We start from the raw sequence: 19,614 nt of genomic DNA, 5'->3' as shown, positions 1-19,614 counted from the left end.
CCCTTCTTGTGCTAACAGCAAATAGAGTTTACTAATAGCTGGTTTATTTGCCCAAATCAGACACGCAGACATAAAGGGGAGCAATGGGAGAAAACGGGGAAACGATTTGTGCCTGTTTTCTATCATTACACCGCTTAAAGGAGAGCCGACTGATGCATTTTGCCCTCTTGAAATCATTTCACCCTTCACAAGCAATTGTGTGAGTTAGACAAGACTGGGTGCAGGACTAGCAGGATGGGAACAACATCCCTCTGTGAGAATAAGGGAATAACCAAGGAATGAAATGAGAGTCAATAAAAAAAAAAAATGTTTGCCTATTTGATGGCTCTCATTTCATTAGAGCTGATTTAACTTGAAACCTTTGGAGAAAAGCTGTCTTTCAGGAATCTAGAATTTCCCAGCCCTTCAACTGAACATGAAAAAGTTCTCATTGCAAATTGCACCATGGCTAACAGAAATACTCCTGATTTACACCACCAAAAGCATCATGACCTACATTATAATCTCAGAGAAAGAGAAATCAAGACTTCCTCCGCCTTTTTCATAAATAAATGAAGGGTGGTCTCATTACACCAGTCTAAAACATTCATCGCCATCATCAGGGTAATGGCACAGTATACATAGTTATGTCAAACAGAGCTAAGAAAACAGCAGGCTAAACTAAACTGCAGGAGGAGTCAGCGCAGGGGACGATAATGTAAAAATAACGTTTGTGCTGTGTCAGCAGGCAGTCTGCAAATACAAGAATGGGGATGACTGGCTGGCTTGGGGGCTTGGAAATGGCATGATGGAGCCTTTTACTTCCAGGGCAGCAGTCCAAATTATAGCCACGTTAGCAGAACGTTATCCTCCAGGCACCTGCTTTCTTCCTTGGACTTGGAAGCACCTCATTGGTATTGCACTAAAATGACAGCATGTCATGCTGGATAAAGCTCAGGACAGCAGGAACTCCCCTCATACACAAGCCCATAATCACCTGCTGACAAAAGATTAGGTAAATAGATGTCTACAGTGTCAGAGGAGCAAGGGGAAGAAGTGTTCACAGTCTGCAGGATGTGGCCCTAGTCAAGTCAGAAGCAGACAGGGTAGCCGAAAGGAAGGTAGTGAAACCCTGCAAGGATAATGCTCTTAAGATCAATCACACGAATCCTCGTGCCAAGCTGCTTACCCAAGTGGTCAGGATCAGGCAGAGCAACCAAGCAAGAGGGTTTGTTAAGTGAACTCTCCCTGGATTAGTGCTGTAAAATTGTACATACCTTCAAGTGACAGGCGGGAAAGCGGTTTGCAGCACTGTCCAAAGCACCAAAGAGCTATACTGCCACTCTTTTTGAGGTTCTTCCAGACCATCTGCTTTCACATCAAAAGGACTGAGTAACTGATAGGGGCAGCACCCAAAATTCAGGGCCAGCTGCTCCTAATTGTACCCTACATCCTCTCCCCCCTTCTAAAATCAGGCATAAATCTCATCACCTGGCAAGTGCTGGTGAGTGGTGAAAAACTGCTAAAGAAGATACCTTCACATTTTAGTTTACACCTTGGGAAAGGTCCCACAGGACTGCAGCTCCCCGCCAGCCAAGCTTTGCTTGCAGGAGGATATTTAAGTCCCCCAGAGCATACAAGGTGTTCTGAAATCATTCACCAGGGATCATCTACATTAGGAAACTGCTGCTAGCCTCCTCCTCGTCGCCTGGCATCTTCTCATCCCTCCCTTCCTCTGTCAGAGTTATTTCCATGGCATTTTAGATTCTCCCCAAGGGATGCTTGCTGAGCCTCTCCCCAGAGCATCTCCTTTAAGGAGCCTCCAACAGCCAACTCTGAAGGCTCTCAGAAGCCACAAGTCCATGTGAACTTCCAAACAAATGCACACCAGTCTGGAGCTCACCCTCCTCAATGCACAAAGTGGCTTGAATGATTCAAAGACCCACAACTTAGGGAAAAGCCTACAGCCTTAAATGTGCATTGTCCCAGCATGAGTATCACACAAACCACACAAGGGGGAAAGAAGGTGATACAGGATAAGTGTCTGAAGATACCATATCCCCTATACTGACAATTCGATTTCTTTCCTTTTACCAGTGCCAGGCTTGCTGTTCAGGACACAGTTTTACTGTGGGAGGGTTTCCAGCTACCAAGTCTAGAGGCAGAGTCTAAAGGAATAGCTGGCAGACTTACCTGAAATCTGAGGTTTACAACCCCCAGTCTAGAAGCAGCCCCAAGCTGTTATCCTGCCCCAGACGGCACACGCTGCCAGCTGCCCAACCTTGAAGCGTCCCATCCAGCACACCATTAAATAACTCAAGATACCTTGAAGAGGAAAGTGTTTGGGGTTTAGGGAAGGACAGAACAGAGATGAAAGTAAAGCTTCTGTCCAAAAGGGATAGATTTTCCCAACTGCTGGGCCATGCCTCTTGCACAGGTGATAAAAATTTCATATGACAGATATTCACACCAAAGATGAAAGAGCTGGCCCCAATTTACACTCTGCTGCTAAGCTGCTTTGGTGTGCTTCTCAACAGCCTGCACAAGCCATCAAACCCAACTATATGACCAGAGGGAAATACAGATATCTCTACTTTCATTATTTCTGGAGAGTCAGATATTCTCCAGGAGCATTTTTACCCACCCACAAACATCACAAGGTCTGATTTTCTGCCATGTCTCAAAGGTGCTCATTTCCATCTACTCAACTACAGCATCCCACACTGGCTGGAGCTCAGCCGCTGACACAGGGCAGAGGGTCTCAGGTCAGCAGCTCTCCCAGATCCACCCCTGGACCATCAGGCTCTGGCAGAGGGAACAGCAGCTGTATGCCATCAGGACAAAGGAGGTTCAGCATCACACCTGCAGCTCTGCTGCATCTGAAACGCAAGCAGCTGGAGGCAGCTCCTGCCAGTGCCTGGATGAGGCTGTCAGGTGGAGGCTTCCCATGCATTTATCCCACGGGAATGGCAAGGAATCTTCACAGCACAACACGGGAGCCAGCAAGCCCTGCCCTTTGAAGTTTGTCTGTCTTTCCAACCAGGAGGTTTTAGCATGTTTCAGGGATGCTGGAAAGACTCTCTTGATATTTAGGAAGTGGTAAAAGGGGTGGTCAGCACTGTTACCCCCCACGGGGAAGGAGGACATCAAAACAGGAGGAGATGAAACAACCTGTCTGAGGTACGTCTGCACACTGCAGTGGGGAGCAGCACTGAGTGCCAGCATCTTTATTCACAAAGCCGTCACCTCTCCATGGCATCTACCCGGCTTTAAAGCAGAGAGGAGCAAACACAGAAGAATACGTTAAAGGAAAACTTCATGCCAAGGACAAAGGAGCACCAGAAACCTGCTCTACACAAGCTGGCCACTGATTTAATGCTGAAGGAAGTACTGAAAGCAATGCTAAGGAAGGCTTCTCAGCTCAAGGAGCAACCACCTTGCTAGTGCATGTCTGCAGTCATGCAGGGATCCCCAGGATCTCACAGAGCATATTCTCTGGGCAGTAAAGCCATTTAAACAGATCATCCTGTTCTGTTTTCCCCAGGAGAAGAGAAGAAAGGCCCATGAGATGGTCATGCTTTCTAGTCCATCAAGGTTCTTCACACACTGGCTATAGAAAAGAGTACGGACCACCTTTCCCCCTGCCACAGTTCCAGGCTGGAAGGGAAATGCTGTCACCGGCATGTTACAGAAAGGGAAATGAAGTATAGAGCAATTTTAAATAACTTGCCCAAGGTCACAGGAAGCTTACAGCAAAGCAAGTAATTGAACCCAGGACTTGCAAGTCCCCACTCTAGTTATTTATCAGAGGTCGTTCTTTTAATGGGTCACCTTTAGTCAAAAACCCTCTCAGTTTGCATACAAAAGCACTGCCAAGAGATTATACTGAATTATATCAGCACAGAGAACTATTATGAGTTTCCCTTCCAGCTCAACATGCTCAGAGGATTGTTTTGGAAATAAAATAAAACTTGCAGCATGTTTGGTGTGCTGGAACAGACAACTCCCTGAGCGCTGCAGACAGCTGAACCACCAAAGTGCTTGTAAGGCTCCAGATCAAGCTGGGAGATAAGGAGGTGTTTTTCCTCCACAGTTAATCGCTTGTTTTGAAGGGTGGCCTCCAGTGAGTAAGAGCTTACCAGTTCCCAAGTTTCACCTTGAATTTGCATCTTCATTCATAAATACCTCTGGATGAAACAGAGTATTGCAGACTTAGCACTGAGCCAAACATCAAAAAGCCTTTTGCTTCGCACGAGGCCTCTCCTTGAACCTGGTGTGTCATCAGTTTGTGTTGCTACAAAAACAACCAAATGCACCTCACCCATGCTTTCATGGGCTATGACACAGTTCTTTGCCTTCCTAAAGGAAATCTGCCTACAGCATCTCTCAGCATAACCCAGTCCATTCACAGAAACTAGAAATGACCTTTGCTGGAGCCATCCATACCCTCGGGGTACTCTCACCAGGTAGGGCTGGTTGAAGGCATCTCAGTGGCATCCAGGCTGGTGTCTCCCGTGAGTCTGCAGGGTGGGGACAGATGCTGTGGCAGCCCCAGCAGTACCACCTCCCCATGTACCCCAATGCCTTCCTGGGGTGCAGCTGGCCTCACTCACAGAGCCAGAGGAACAGCAGAGCCCAGGCAGCAGCACTGCTCCACATCCCAAACCCCTCTGACCTCCCAGCATGGGGAGAAGCAATGGACATGCAAACAGCAAAACCCAAATCCTTCTGATAAAGAGATGCAATTTTTAATACAACAGACAATCAAACTGCATCCATGGGTATCTACAGTGCTCAGATAATTCTCAGCCAATGACAAATAGTGAAAGTGTTGGGTAAAAGGCCTGGAGAGGGTCATGCAGGATGGAATTCATCTTTCACACAATACAACGAAGGATGCAGGGAAGGCAATCAAAACAGTTAGTACAGGTCTAGCCAAGAAGTTTATGCAGTGTTTAAGCATCCAGTGTCCTCATCTTTCTGTATACAAGTAAATTAATTTGTCACACTGGTACCGTATACATGTCCCAAGCAGATGGATCAATAAGAAATAAGAGTAGGAAAGGAAGGATGAGGGAAGGGGATGCAAGGGCATCAGTAAAACGGTGTCTGAGCTGCAAGTTGGGAAAACTTTACAGTTACACATATTGACCAGGGAGATACGAAAATGAAAGCAGAGGTAGACCACTGTGGTCAAATCCCAGAACAGCTTCACAGCTCCATGCTCAGGGCTAGAGCCACCTGCTTGGGGAATGATGAGTGTTATTCAGTGATAACCCCCAACCACCACCTTCCTAGGGAGCACCAAACTCCTTCAGCTCAACAGGAAGAGAGAAGAGAGAGAACTCTGCATTCATTCAGACTGTTACAGAAAAGAAAAACAGAAAACAAGCACTACCAAATTAAAAGGATAAAGGACAATTCTGCTTTGCAAAGCCTTTGAGTGGGGAATTCTTTACTTTGCACTTTTCTGCAGATTTGCAGGTGAACACTTGCTCTCAGGAAGAATTTCTCTCTCCAGGTGGGGAAATTAAGTATATCTTTTCCCCATCTCTCCCCTACTGGCAGAGCAAAGGCAGCTGTTCAGTGGAATAGCTAATCACAGTCATAGGAGTATGATAACCCAGCCCTTCTTTGCTTTAAAGCTACTCACCAGAAGACCTTCCTGTCAGTCCACAACGCCTGACCATAAACACCGGTGAGGAGCACATTCAATGCTGTAGGCTGGGACCAGAGATTTCATGCAGAGTACCTGGTTTTGTGAAAGCACCACACGCTTTTCACACCGTGGGTCCCATCTTCAGTACAACCACGCTGTCTGACCAGGACAAACCCCTCAGTTCTGCAAGAGCCAGCTCAGCAGAAGCTCCTCCAGTAGGTTATTAGCAACAAGACCAAACTAGCAGCTGTGGGCCTCCGGATCCATGGGCCCCAAATACAGGGCTGAAGAGGCGTGACATCAACTATGTCAAAAATTTGCTTGCTTTGAAATCCTACTCCTGCTTATTTATGTTACGGGAGTACCCAGAAGCCTCAGCCAAGCCAACATTTGCCCTAGAAAGCCTGGGCTGGAGAAGTACATTTGCACATGTAATGGCCACCTCCACGTAGAGCTCCCACCTCATGACCAGACACAAGCAGCTCATAGTTTTACAGTAGAAATAAATAATAGCCAGGTTTTGAGGAGAGGAGATGCAGCAGCAGTGTGGGCAGGCACAAGTGCAGGCAGCAAAATTACCAGCAGGACATCATGGTCACTGGTGTCCCTGGGGCTTTTCTAGTGCTCCCACAGGGGAGATCAGCTCTGCTCCTCAGCAGCCAAAACACCCTGGTGAAAATGCTGTGCATGGAGCAGGACTGCGCTCTGCAAACCCTCACAACGATGTAGAAAATGTTGTTAACCTAAACAGACAGGTCTAAGATGGATTCATAGGAAGGATGAAATCAGGACATAAAAATAACATTTCCAACACACCAGTGACAGAACAAGCCCTTACTCCAACAGACTATTTACAGGCCAAGAGCATTCCTCGCTGCTCTTACCTTCATCTGTAAGGTCCGAGTCGACAATGGCTTTGGAGGAGTCTGAAGGCAACAGGCAGCCCAGGGAACAGCCAAGCCCAAGAACTGGGATTTTCAGGAGGGGAAATTAAATAATTGAAGGGACAGCTAAACACAGCTCACTAGATTTTGGTCCACAATCCAAGCACTGGAAGTTGAAAACTCAAAACATTTCCTCCTTGAATGCATTAAATTCCCATTTTCTTATTTCAAAGTCTTCTGCTTGCTTCAGCATCCAGACATGCACTTCCCAAATGCACTGCTAGGAATAGGGTGTTGTAAACAAAGTTTTACAAAAAAGGAAGGTTAACACACAACATATTTTTCCCATTACTTCAATACATCCTGCAAACTCTGCAAGCTTGGTAAAGAAAGAGTCTATTTTAAAATCTAGGGTGGAGAAGAATTAGCTCACCAAAACCATAAACAGATTTGCTTTGCACTTTCAGTCCAAAAGAAAAACAAGACAGGCTATGTGCATATTGATGCACACAATAGCACAATCATTTAAACAAATGAACTGGGAGGGAGAGGACACCAGAGGAGGGTTGGGGGAAAGGAGGAGTGGAGGGAAAGGGGCCAAGTCCTAGAGCAAAGATCCTGAGTTTGGTTCTTAAAGCTCCCTAAGAAAATATTGGAAAGCCTCCGTGTGCCAGTGCAGGACCGCGAGCACGCAGGGAGGATGACACATGTTGCTACAGTGCCATGATCTGTCTCTGGGTGCAAGCCCTTGAGTAATAAACAACATTATTTTCTGCAGATGTAACACAAAGGAATCCTTCCCACTTACCCAGTGACCTTCCACACCAAGCATCCAAATACATTATTACTATCTTTCAGTGGCAAATACCAAGGGATATAAAATTTAATTCCCTTCTCCCTACTCTCCCTCCCAAGAGGCTCTAACTCTGTTTACTAAGTCAGAGTGAAGGTACAAAAGCTTTACCCTCTTCCTCCTGCTAAATTCTCCATCTATAACGGTAAGACAACCCAGAGAGCAACAACATTCACTGCATTTGCAAGATTACTGCCATAAATTCTTTGAGAACCCACCTAATGTGCAGTGAATTGAAGCAGCTTCAAGGAGAACAGCTCTCAGGAGGCTGAGGGTGCATGTGGATCCCAGAACATCATGTGCTACAGCAGGGTCCATTAAGTTTATTCCTACCAGTTTAACAGACTGGATTTAGCCTGAAGAACTCAAAGTGTGTCAGGAAAGCTACAGCAAACAGCATCAGTCCAGTTGTACTCCCAATGCTGATTATTTAATAAAGTCTAGAAAAAAGCAGTCTCCAGGCACGTCACAAGCTGGGTAGAAATCACTCTAGGGTTTGAAAATCCACACTTCCATGAGGACACTGTCATTTAGCATACAGCCAAGAGCTGGGTGAATGAATTCCCCACCAGTCTGCTCACTAATGCTTAACCATAGAGCTTTGTGTCTCACAAATAAAATGGCTTTGCTCTGATATGAGACCAAATTTCTTCTTCAAAAACCTGGAACGGCATAATGGAAAACTGTAGTCTTATTTCCAAGCACACTTCTTCCATCCATAGAAGCCAAGGGGAAAATGCATCACTCTCCTGACCCCTCATCTACAAGATGGGACAGATGAATATAATTAAGTTATATGGCTTTTCAGAGGTGGGGAAAAAAATAAATTTGTGGTCTAGCACAGAGATAGAGGAGAACCAGCCAGGAGAAGAGTACAAATGCACAGGACATCTGAACTCTGTCTTGTCCAAGGCATGATGTTCAGAAGCAAAAAAAAAAAAAAAAATTGCCCCCCTTTTCAGAGTCCTGGGAGCGCAACCCGAGACCTGTCCTGACCATAGAACACAGCAGGGCTCAAAGGTTACCGGAACAAACTGTTGCACAACCACTTATTTCAACCCTTGGGCTAGAACAGCCTTCACAGGAGAATCCTGCAATACCCTGAAATACGGCAAATTTCTGCACCCAAGTGACATAAGACAGAGAGGTGCCTGCTGAGCATTGCACATGGAGCCCGAGGGGGCAGCAGAAACGTACCCGTGCGAGGGACCATGACCTTGGCCTGTCCTTCTCCAGTTCCTCCTCCGCGCTCGCACGCATCTTTAAAGTGCCTGCAGTCACTTCAGCTGTGCCAGAATTCGGGGCTGGAAGAGAAGACGTTACACCAAAAATTACTGCTGCACCTCTGAAGGAGAAGGCAACCTTTGGTTAGTAAAGGCTAAAAGTAAAAATAAAACACTGATCAGTCTAAGGTGTCTCCTAGCTCATTCCATCCACCCCGCTGTGCTCCCACAGTACATCCTCAATGAAGTATCCTGAAATAGAGATCCTTGATTTTTTTTTTCTACTCAATGAGCAAAGACATCATTTACCAGAAGTTAACCAAGTTTGCTGAATTAATCACCAAGCACTCAACTGCGCTGCTCTCGACCCAGTAAAAGTAAAAACCTCCCAGCTGCGGCACGCTGGAGACCAGGGACGCTGCTCCCCAGCTCTCAGCCACTGCTCAGGGGCTTGGTTCGTTACCAGGACTGGAAACTTCAATGGCTGAGAACATATTTAAAGAAGCAATCACAGCACCCTGACCAACACTGCCGCAGCCTGCAGCTATATATAACCTCCAGCTTTGCTTGTAGCTGTGGGCTTCCTCTCTCCCCTCCATTTTCCTCTGCTGCCATCCAGTCCCTGTTCCCTCATCCCCGGAGAAGCAGCAGAGCCAGCCTGATGTATTTCATAATTTCTAAACTTAACCATCTAAAGGGATAACCAGCCAAGTGGATTTCTGGGATTAAGTTCAGACCAGGGGAGAAAACAGCACACTGAAAAACAAAGAGTCACCCTGGAAAAAGGTGAGCCAGAGCTTGTAATAATGATGAAAAATAAAATTATGTTGTGATTTCAGAGTAGAGGAAAATTTACACTTGTTTGCTGCTCCTGCCTGAGCATGGCCAGTGACAGGTTCTCCTCCCCCAGTAACACGTCCCAAGTGTCCCTGTGTCTCAGCCAGCGTGTGTGCTAAAGTCCTCTGCCAAAGCCCTGCTGATCTGCTTCTCAGGTTGGATCCTGCTGACCACACCCTTTGCACACAACCAGTGGGTTTCTTTGATTAAAATAAATAAGTAAATAAGCAGCACGGAGAGACAAATAACTAGCACAGACGCGTAACAACTTGGGAAGGTGCTCCCCGACCTGATCCAAAATCCTACAGACAAGAAGCATCCACTCGGGCTATAATGGCACAGACCAAACCAGCAGGAGTTAGAAAAGAAACAAAAAAACCCCAACAAACAGGCAAAGGAGTTGGACAAGTGTTGAAGGATGTACAAAGATTTTCCCTTGCTAGGCACTCAGGTGTCCCAGCGCTCCCTGCTGCAAAGCCACGCTTGGACAAGGCTCCCCCCAGACCTGCAATGCTGGTTGCTGTATGTTATTAGCTATATGTTATTTGATGTATAATATTTTCCCAATTTAATTCACAGGAAACACAAAACTGGGGGAAAATTCAGCAAAGTCTGGCAAATCAGAAGAGTTCAAGGGACAAAAAAAAAAAAAAAAAAGCTTTAAATGCCTGATAGATGCCACAGCTTTTTTCCGTGCTTTTCTTTTTTTTTTTTCCCTCCCTAAAATGAAGGGAAGGCTTATTCTGAACCAATTAGGTTTCAACACACTTGGAACCATTCCAGTGTTGAATGCTGAGACCTTGACATAGCAGGTGACAATCTTTCCTACGCCAGAAAAAGTTTAACATATAATAAGAAACAAATATTAGACTGCTGATTGAGTGAATTTTTATTCCAGTAATTTGTGTAAATGTCCTGTAACAACTTGCACAACACTGCAGTCTCCCAAATGAAGTGATAACTGCACAGCCCTGACTGCTTATCTGTCATTCCTCCTTCAATAACATTACTGCTCCTGTTGCTTTATTATACAAGCTCTCTCTGCTACAGTAGGTTTAATATCATTCACACACTCCTTTAGGGATTCAACATATGCCTAAGACTTTAACAGACAAGATTTTGTGATCCTTGGAGTACCTAAATTAAGAAGAGTGACCTTGATCACAACAGTCTGAGCGACTTCGTGCTTCCTGAAATTAAAGGTGGTTTAAATAGAAACTTAAGCTGGAGGCAGAGAAAAAGCTGAGTTTCCCAAAACCTAATTCTAAAATAGGGAGCAAAAACCCTGCAAATTTGGCACCGTGAGCCACTATTACCCTGGCAGCTCCTCCTTGAATTGCCTGAAGTTGCTGTTTCAAGTAAAATGATACAGGAGAGCGCTTGGGCGAGGGGGCAGGGGTTGGGGTTTCCTCCAAGCAGCACTTGCAAACAGTTCAGCTGCTTATCACTGAAACAGCAACAAGGACGACCAAGGCACACTTTTTCTCCTAACTTTTTTCAGATACTAAAATCCCAGCATCTGACAGCCACGATACACTAGGGCCCTTCAGTCTTGGGGATTTTCACTGGCTGCCAGAGCCACTGATCATATTTGCCATCCCACCGCCATCCTTTCCAAGTCCTACGGTTTCCTCAGGCTTGACTGAGCGGCTCAAAACCTGCAACAGTTCAAGAATGGAGAATATATTCCCCAAATATCAGACTTGACACAGAGAATAAATCATGCTCATATTCTTGGGGCTTTAAAATCGTAACGCCTGAAACAGCTGGGACAGTGGATTTGTGAAAAGGGAGGGGGAAATGCCAGCTTCCCAACAGCATCCCTGTGCAGGGAACCACTGAGGGTCTGCATATTTAAAAGCCAAAGCTGCTACAAAGCCTCAAAAATAGAGTTTATTCTGTTTTCCTTTCACCTGGCAAGCCCATCGCAGATTTATTTATTTATTTAACAGCTGTTAGCTCTCCTTCCGAGTTTTTTTGGGGGAGGGCTGGAAAGGGACCAAGACTGTCCCAGAACAAAGCCTCCTTGCAGAGCAAAGCCTGGTTCAACCTGATACTCACACAAGGAGACAAGGCAGCCCCAAGCCCGGCTCTCGGCACTCTGCCCCGTCGGAAGTCAGGCTGAGGAAGAGCAAAATGATACAGAAAGAGACAAAAATTTCCCTGCCTGTCGGTCCCCCAAGGGTATGCTTCACCTTTTCTTGCCGTTCCCAGGATTGGGAAATAGCTTAGCTGTGCAGGCACTCTGCAAGACCCCAGCTCTGGCAGAGATGGGCCCTTTCCTGTGGTGCCCCCTGGACCTTCCCGTGGTCCGTGGGACCTTCTGCCCCAAAAGCCAAGAACACAGCAAGGTTTCATCACCGTGCCACTCCGTGGCCCAACAGCCACAACAAAACAAGTATTTTGGTTCCCTTCAATGAGTGTTACAGTCCAGTTTACAACAGTTATGATTTAGCAGTTCTCATAGATTTTCTTGAAGTTGATTAAAAATACTCCTATCTAGCAAAGGAGTGAAAACCTCATTTATACCTAGAGACCTGAGATGATTTGCGTGGATCTAACAAAAAAGGTGATGTGCAGTGATGCACAGTTGTGGCCAAGGAAGAACTCTCTTACCCAGCCTAAGATTTTGCACCTTGTTTATGCATCAATAGCACAGATCTGCTCCCTGCTCTTGACTATAAGACAGTTGTTCCCTACAGAAAAAAATAAAGATGTCAGACTGGCATCTTTGATAAGACTCTTGGAGGAAAGAGCATGCAGGGGATGCTGCAGAGCACAGTCCTGACCTGCAAAGGATGCGCATGGAGGAGGCACTTCTCAACCACGTGGGACTTCCTGAGTCAGCCCAGCAGAGACCATCCAGTCCCACAGGCTCCACAGCGTGTGGGACGCTGTTTTAAAAAGGTTCCTATTCCCAAGGTACAATTAAAGGACTGACAAGTTACCATTTAGGATCTCTAAAGTGGCTGTTTGTATTTCTCCGGTATTTACACAGAGCTAGGAACTTATCTTTAGTGATATTTCTTTACAGAGAAATAGCTATACTGAAGGCAACATCACTCATGCCCCCTCTGTCTCTACCAACTCAAGTGAACCAGTGTCCTGAAAAGGCTGTGTATCATCGAGAGAGTCAAGTCATACAATTTAACATCCATAACATTCCATCTTAGAATCAAAAAGCATAAAATATTTCTAGCTAACATCTGCTTTTGTAGAGAGGCACACAAACTTGCATTATCTTTAGTCACTTCAATCTTTTTAAGTGCCTGAAAATGTAAGCCCCAGAACATCATTTGTCATCTCTTGCTTATTTTAGACTGAAAACAACCCTTTGTGGCCTCACCACTCCAGCGCTGTAGGAAGGGAGCACAGGAAAGCATCAAGACAACTCCCACTTGCAGGAGAATAAACTGCACCTTCATCATGCAAGAATTACCATCCAGAAATATTAGAAAGGTATTTCCAAGCCATTTTCATCTTCCAACAACAGATGCTCCACAAGCTCTTCAGCCCATCAAATCTTATTTTTAAGGAAAGCATTGCCCGATATTTAACCTGAATTTTTTTCTCTAAATTTTAGGACCGTGACGTCTTGTCCTATCCACTGTGAATGCAGAAAGCAAACACTACTTTCCCTTTAGGCACCTGAAGATGTATTTCTTTCCTCCCTCTTATCTAGAGCCAACCAACACAGGTCTGTTCAGACCAGCAGTTTCTAGACCTCCAGTCAATCTTGTTAAAACTGGACCTCCTCCCTTCTCTCCTGCCAGAAGCAGAAGAGGACACCTTCCCCCAGACTTCTGCATTACACACCTATCGACTCCATGATGTTTATTTTCAGCTAAGAAGAGATGAGTTTTATGCCCAATCTCCAAGAATTTAGAAGAGGTATACACAGCATCAAGCATTAAAGCTCAGCAAATGATAGTCAGCTTCTTGCTCAAAGAAAAAGAAACCACAGAGCAGACTCCCACTCCTCTTATTTTCATTTCACTGCCCACAAGGATGCCTTGAGGACCACAAATACCTAAATTTTACTATCTAATACAGAATAGTATTACAGAATACAGAGCAGAAATTATCACTTTGCTACATGCTTTATACAAGGCCTAAAAGGGCTCTGATCATCTGTGATTATCCAGTTTGGCTGAAACAGAAGAGCACCGGTTTCACTTTCATCCAAATATCTCAAGCCTGCAGCATCCCGCAGGACGTGGGAAGCTGCAGCTCTGTTCCTGAACTGCCTGGAGAGTTTTGCATCGTTAGCTCCAGCTCCTGCTGTGAGCTGGGATATTCTGGGACAGGGAACTCTTGTTAGTCCCCTGGAATCTGCTTTCCATGCTGAATAACATATCTAAATGGTCAATACGTTCAATAACACATGAACAGTTCCTCTGCCCTTAGCTCCAGCCTCTTCCAGATGCAATTACTGGTCCCATTCACAGTTTGTGGGAGTAAAGGGACAACAAAAGCACAATAAGTTCCCCTGAGCATGCTGGGACGGGCAGCACTGTCATTAACTCAGGTATAAAAAAACCTGGGAGCCAGCAGTGACAATACTATTATAATACAAATTATTAATATGAGAGACCTCATCGCTCTCAGTTTCTGCACACAGCTTGGCTATAGTTTTTTTTGGTGCATGGACCTTGCAAACTCCACAGTTAGCAAAGAAAAACTGCACTGACGGTTTCTACACTGTCCACAGTATCTTTTTAAGGTGATTTGTCATTTAAACTGTCATTCTGAAATCTAATCATTTTTAAAAATTAATAAAATATTATGTATTACATTCATAGGCTGTAACCACTGCCAAATTCCTCTGTCAATTTTTACAGGATTATAATCACATTCCTCTTTTAATGTTTTATCCTCTTGCTCCTTTACCAGAGACAGGAAAGAGAGTAAATGGCTACTTAAGAACAGGGTATGATGATCCAAACCAAAAATGAAAATGGAGCAAAGTGCTGTGCTACTCCTCCTCGGGGTGGATGCTCAGCAAGAGCATCCTTAGGAGTTGGCTGTAATGCAGCAGCCAAAATTTAAAGCAGGTTTTCCCAGGAACAAAAAAATAAAAATAATTATTTTAAAGGAAAAAGCATTTTTAATTGTGAGGCAATTGGGAAAACAAGCTTATGTTTCTGCCATTGAGAAATAACTGGCTCTTGTAGAGACCAGAAACAGCTCAACACAACAGTGGACACAAAGGGAAGGTCAGTGGGACCCAACGCCGGTAAGAGCGGAGCATGCCTCAGCCCCCTTCCAGAGACTATATATCCTCCCTTACTACTATTTGCTGCTCAGAAACCCTATTGCCTTGGCTTCTCCTTAAACTTTCCTTCTACTTGAGGTGGACCAAAGATGGGTCCTCCTGGTCTGCTCTTCCCACTACAAACGAGCTCTGTCTGAGCAAACTGCCAGCTGAGTCCCAGTCCCAGCTCTTGCAGGGACCTGGCTGGGGCTCAGCCTGGGGAGAGTTACACAAAACAAGGATTTCAGCTTTCTTAGTCAGAATCCAAATGTCTTTTTTCCCCCCAAAAAAATGCCTGGAGCACAACAGTGCTTGTTTGTACAAAGAGGACAAACAAAATTGTCTAGAAATGGAAGCAAGACCTTATTCACCCAAATTAATGGGCAAATTTTACAACATGAACACAAGAAAAATGTTGGGCTTGGGATTTTTTTCCCCCTGCAAGGCACTTTTTTTTTTTTTTTTTGCAGGACAGTGTTCCTTTATAAAAGCATTCTTCTGAAAGCACTTCTACCATGAAGCTCCCCCTCCAACAGCTACTGTTACAAATCTGCGATAAAAGATGTATTCAGCAGGGTTTGGCACATAAATAGCACCCAAACTGGCATTGCCAAAGCCATGCTATTTTATCATGAGCTTCAAAATATTGGGAGAAAGAAAAGATGCTCTTGCTGGGAGCATTAGCTAGGAGAAACTTCAGCTCTTGGGGTGATGAAAACCTCAGATTTCATCAGCGGGAAAAAGGAAAAAGAAAAAAGATAAGTGTCTAGATACAATTCTGGAGAAAAACTCTCAAGCAGGCGTGTAACATGATCCAGAATTTCAAGGACTGATGGCCAAGCAGAAGGAACCTTTGATGGATTATCACTGGATCCAGCTTCAGGATTCTGCAGTGTCTCACTGGTGATTTCTGAATATTTTAGGGGGAACCACACCGTGAACTTCGGCCCTGGAAGCACCACCAGAACAAATGCTTTGCAAACACAGGGGAGAGCGGCCGCCCCAGTGCCGCTGTGCTCTTCAGCCAGTGCTCAGTTACACACGTGAGAGTGGAGCCACAGAGGTCCCATGTGGCTGGAAGCACAGGCTTTGGAGCTCAGCTGAACAGGGGCGCTTTGCTTGCCTAGACAGGGTATGAGTCCATGATCAAGTCACTTAACCCTGCCAAAAAGAAGCAGGAGGTCTTGCTCTGCTCTCCCTTACGCCCCACATCTCCCTATCCTTGTCCCTGTGGTCTCTCCCTATCCCTTAGCACGTGCCAGACCTCTCCAGGAGCTTCTGCACCAGCAGAAAGCTGTGTGCTCTTATCCCTAACCGTCAGACTAGACCAGCTGTCTCACAAACCTCTAACTTCAGCTTGCACGAGAAATATAAACGGAAATAAGACCCCATGCTGACTGAGTAGCACAGCAAGGCAGGTCCATCTAAGCCCAAGGGATGTGCAGGCCTGACAGAGGAGGACAAGCCCTAGCAGCATGGATGGAGATCTTTGCTGTTTCTGTAGAAGAGAGGCTGAGCCCACAAGTGTGAAACACCTATAGAGTATCTGTGCAGGGACATATGCAGGCACACCCAACAGCAAGCACAGCTCTTCTGTCCTGCTGCTCTTCCCTTCCGTGCCAGAAACAAACCACAGTCAAACAGGACCCGGCATCCACAGCGCAAGGGAAAAGAAACATCTCAGCAATGAATAGATTTCAGCTGGAATCTCCCAGGAGACAGTATTAAAATGAAGGGGGGGAAGAAATAAATAAACAGAGGAGAAAAGAATCAACTTGCCACTATCAGCCATGCCAACTTCTAAAACCTAAGTCAAGCCCCAAATGCCACGGCACCAGCTCGCAGTCTGGGATACTGGGAATTAACCAGGCTAACGCCGGGTGGTGAGAGGAGGGCATGTCCCTACCGTCTCTGCCCAAGAATTCCTGTTTTCCAGCTTTTCTTCATAACCACGAAGCTCTGGAGGTCTTTTTCTCTTTAAAAATCCAAGATTTTCACTGTAGTCCCTGGTTCCGAGTGCTGGGCTTTAATTCAAGTGTCAGACAGCAGGAGACAGTGATGGGCTGCAGGAGATGGCCACCAGCCGAACCCTTTTCCAACCAGCTCAGCTGGGGTCTGGATTCAGGAATCCACACCGATGCACTCGGGGAGTGTCTCCCAAAATGCAGAGTTTAACCCCAAAACTGTATCATGCAGCAGCAAGCACAACTCTATAATACTCTATAAATACATCATTATGTACCACACTCACCAGGTCCAGCTCTAAATCTGGTTCACTCATCAGTCACAGAAAATATAAATATTCTCCCTGGTTTTTGGTGCAATATTCCCAAGTTGATCCAGCGAACCTATGGAGTCACTAAGCTACAATTAGGGGTTTATTATAAAAGGTGTTTGGGATGCCTGTCAGCACTGAAGAAGACTTGTATTTAAGGTACCCCTAACACACACAGCAGCAGCAGGCCATTTTTTTGGCTTTCATAAAAAAAAGCCAACTTGTTTACTCACCTCAAGTGACTTTTCTTGGTCTCTGGTTTGCTAGAGTATTTTCAGCCTCTAACTTGATTAATGGTGTTTTAAAAAGGCAAAACGAAAAAGCCATCAGTGAGGTGATTTAAAAGATACATTTTTATCCATAGCTGGTAATGTGATTACCAGCTAAATCTTGCTTTTCACCAGAAAAAAAAAAAAAAAAAAAATTAATCGGGTGCAGGACGTGCACGTTCACTCATTCGTTATTGTAGGATTGTTGACATTAGATTTTATTTTTAGAAAAACATGAAGTGTGGAGGGGAAATGAAACAATGCAATACTTCTTTGAGATCGTCTCTAACATTAGGAAAATATGCAAGGAGAATACCGTAGTGATCCGCTTGCATACCTTCCCACAGAGCGCCAGGCTTGAATTTATAAAATAATAAATACTGTTTCAAAACATTTGGACTGGCTTGACTTTTTAATTTTTTTTTTTTTTTTTAAATAACATCTGACAATGTCACCATATCCTGAGCCTTTGGGAGGGAGAGGACCCGAGAGCCACACACCAGGGATGCCTGCTGGGACCTAGTCTCCCTCCTGGCTGTCACACCACAGGGTCATCCTTGGCAGCTTTTATTCCCCACACCAGAAATGGGGGACACATCGGACCACTGGCTTGATGCCAGAGTGAGCATTTAGCATCACAGGTGCCTCCAATTGCCCTAATCCTGCAAACACCTTTATAAAAAGGTTGCTCAAGCAAAGGCACTGGGATTCCTTGCCTTTGCAGCATAGTGTGGTATGCTCATTGCAGCACTTGTAAGGCCAGGGTTTCAACAGACCATCCTCTGCACTTCTAAAAAAAGTATTTTTAGGCCTACAAGCACCAAGCTATATCACAACCTAGTAAATGTTGCTAAAATTAAATTTAAACTGGAATAAAAAAGCATCTCTAAAGTGATGCTCTGGTTCAACACCTGGTAGCATCGCCTGTGCTTTGCTGTTGGAAAGTAAAGTCCTGAGGGTAAGGTGGACACAGCCAGGAGATGACCGGGGCTGCTCTAGGAGGGGAAAAACATCATCAGGAGATAAAATCATCTCTGCTAATACTGAATGTGAATTCAAGTGCAGAACTACCAGGTACAGCTCTGCAGAAGTGCCTTTTCCTGGTGCTGCCTGGATATGACACCATGGAGAGTATCAAGGCAGAGAAAGGATTTCTCTGACCACCCACCTTTGGGGCAGAACTGGACCAAAAAAGCAATGGAGAAAGGTAAGACAGAAAACAGCTGCAGATCCCTGTGTAAGAGGGTGCCCAGTTCCTGGATGCTCTGAAATTCCCCCTTCCCAAATGCTGACTTCCATCATCACTTCAGAGCACAACAATATATTCAGGAGTTGGATGGATGCACAGTAAATACAGAAACAAATTTCACTATCAGTGGCCTCCAGCGGGCTTCTTTTTGGATCCTGCAGCAAAGCACCACTGCAAGGGAATTCTTCTTCCAGTAGACTATTTACTGACACACATGTACACAAAATTATGGACATTTGACTTAAAATTTCTGTTCCCCCCTTCCCTCCAAAGCAACTGAAATTGAGCTTCTTGGTTGCAAAACTAGCAATACTTTGTGTTTGTAATTCTGTTTCAAGAACCTCCCTCATTTTTTTTATAATCACATGGAGAACAGCTACAATGCACATACCATTTTTTGCTACACTGAGCTTGAGGAAAATTTAAGACTTCCTCCCCACCCTGTCTTCTTTTTAATGGGAGATGTGATTATTGAAATTAATTTGGAAAATAGTCAGCATTCACCAATCAGCTCAGCAGTTTGGGTTTTCTTCATCTGCTGGTTACATGCTAATTATTGTACTGGTGGGATTATTTTCCATTCACATTTGGAATTTATAGCACAGTAGGGAATTGATTAAATTAGAAGAAAAATACCAAAAAATAAAGAAAGAAATCAATGACATTTTAAATTCAACATATTTTTTAAAAAAATTTCTTCCAAGTCTCATGCCTACAAGGGCCTGACAAACTCAAGCCCAGCAGAACAGATGCTCAAGGCAGCGTTTAGGGCAGAGCAGCAATGACATCTCCAGAGCAGACATTTTGGGAAGGCAACGCAACCCTGCCACCTTCATCAATCCCTGTTGTTCATCCCATCCTCCACAGCCTCACACCAAGCATACCCTTTTCCGCTTGGCCGACAGCTGTAATTAAGAAGGAAAACCTCCCCACGGGTGGGAAATAAGCCCCCATTTCCAAGCCCTGGACTCCCACAATGCCAAAAGGCCCGTGCTGAGGTAGGAACTGGGGCTTGCCTGAGCGGGGAGCAGATGCTTCCCATCGTGGCCCCTGCCCCATCAGCAGCTCTGATGGACTTGGATGGCTTCGTCCTCATCCCAGAAGAGTGAGAGGGACAGAACAACACCTGTCC

The 19,614-nt window shown here is 45.2% G+C and overlaps 1 protein-coding gene across 2 annotated transcripts in view; it reads right to left on the bottom strand.

Annotated features, from left to right (window-relative positions):
- The window catches only part of ZHX3 (zinc fingers and homeoboxes 3), a 39,580-nt gene extending 21,082 nt beyond the window's left edge, over window positions 1-18,498 (bottom strand). Inside the window, exons 1-3 of one of the 2 annotated variants that reach the window (XM_026862145.1) lie at window positions 18,402-18,498; window positions 17,198-17,249; window positions 8,573-8,679 (exon numbers count right to left, since the gene is read on the bottom strand). The gene's annotated coding sequence lies outside the window, so the exon portion shown is untranslated. Of the gene's footprint in view, window positions 1-8,572; window positions 8,680-9,153; window positions 9,238-17,197; window positions 17,250-18,401 lie in introns of those variants that run through there. The other variant, XM_026862146.1, reaches the window with a different exon arrangement.
- Window positions 18,499-19,614: the final 1,116 nt, after the last annotated feature.

This window comes from Athene cunicularia (assembly GCF_003259725.1).
Source record: "Athene cunicularia isolate RWA chromosome 20 unlocalized genomic scaffold, athCun1 chr20_part1, whole genome shotgun sequence".
In the NCBI taxonomy this organism is placed as follows: Eukaryota; Metazoa; Chordata; class Aves; order Strigiformes; family Strigidae; genus Athene; species Athene cunicularia.
This window is presented reverse-complemented; position numbering and strand designations above follow the sequence as displayed.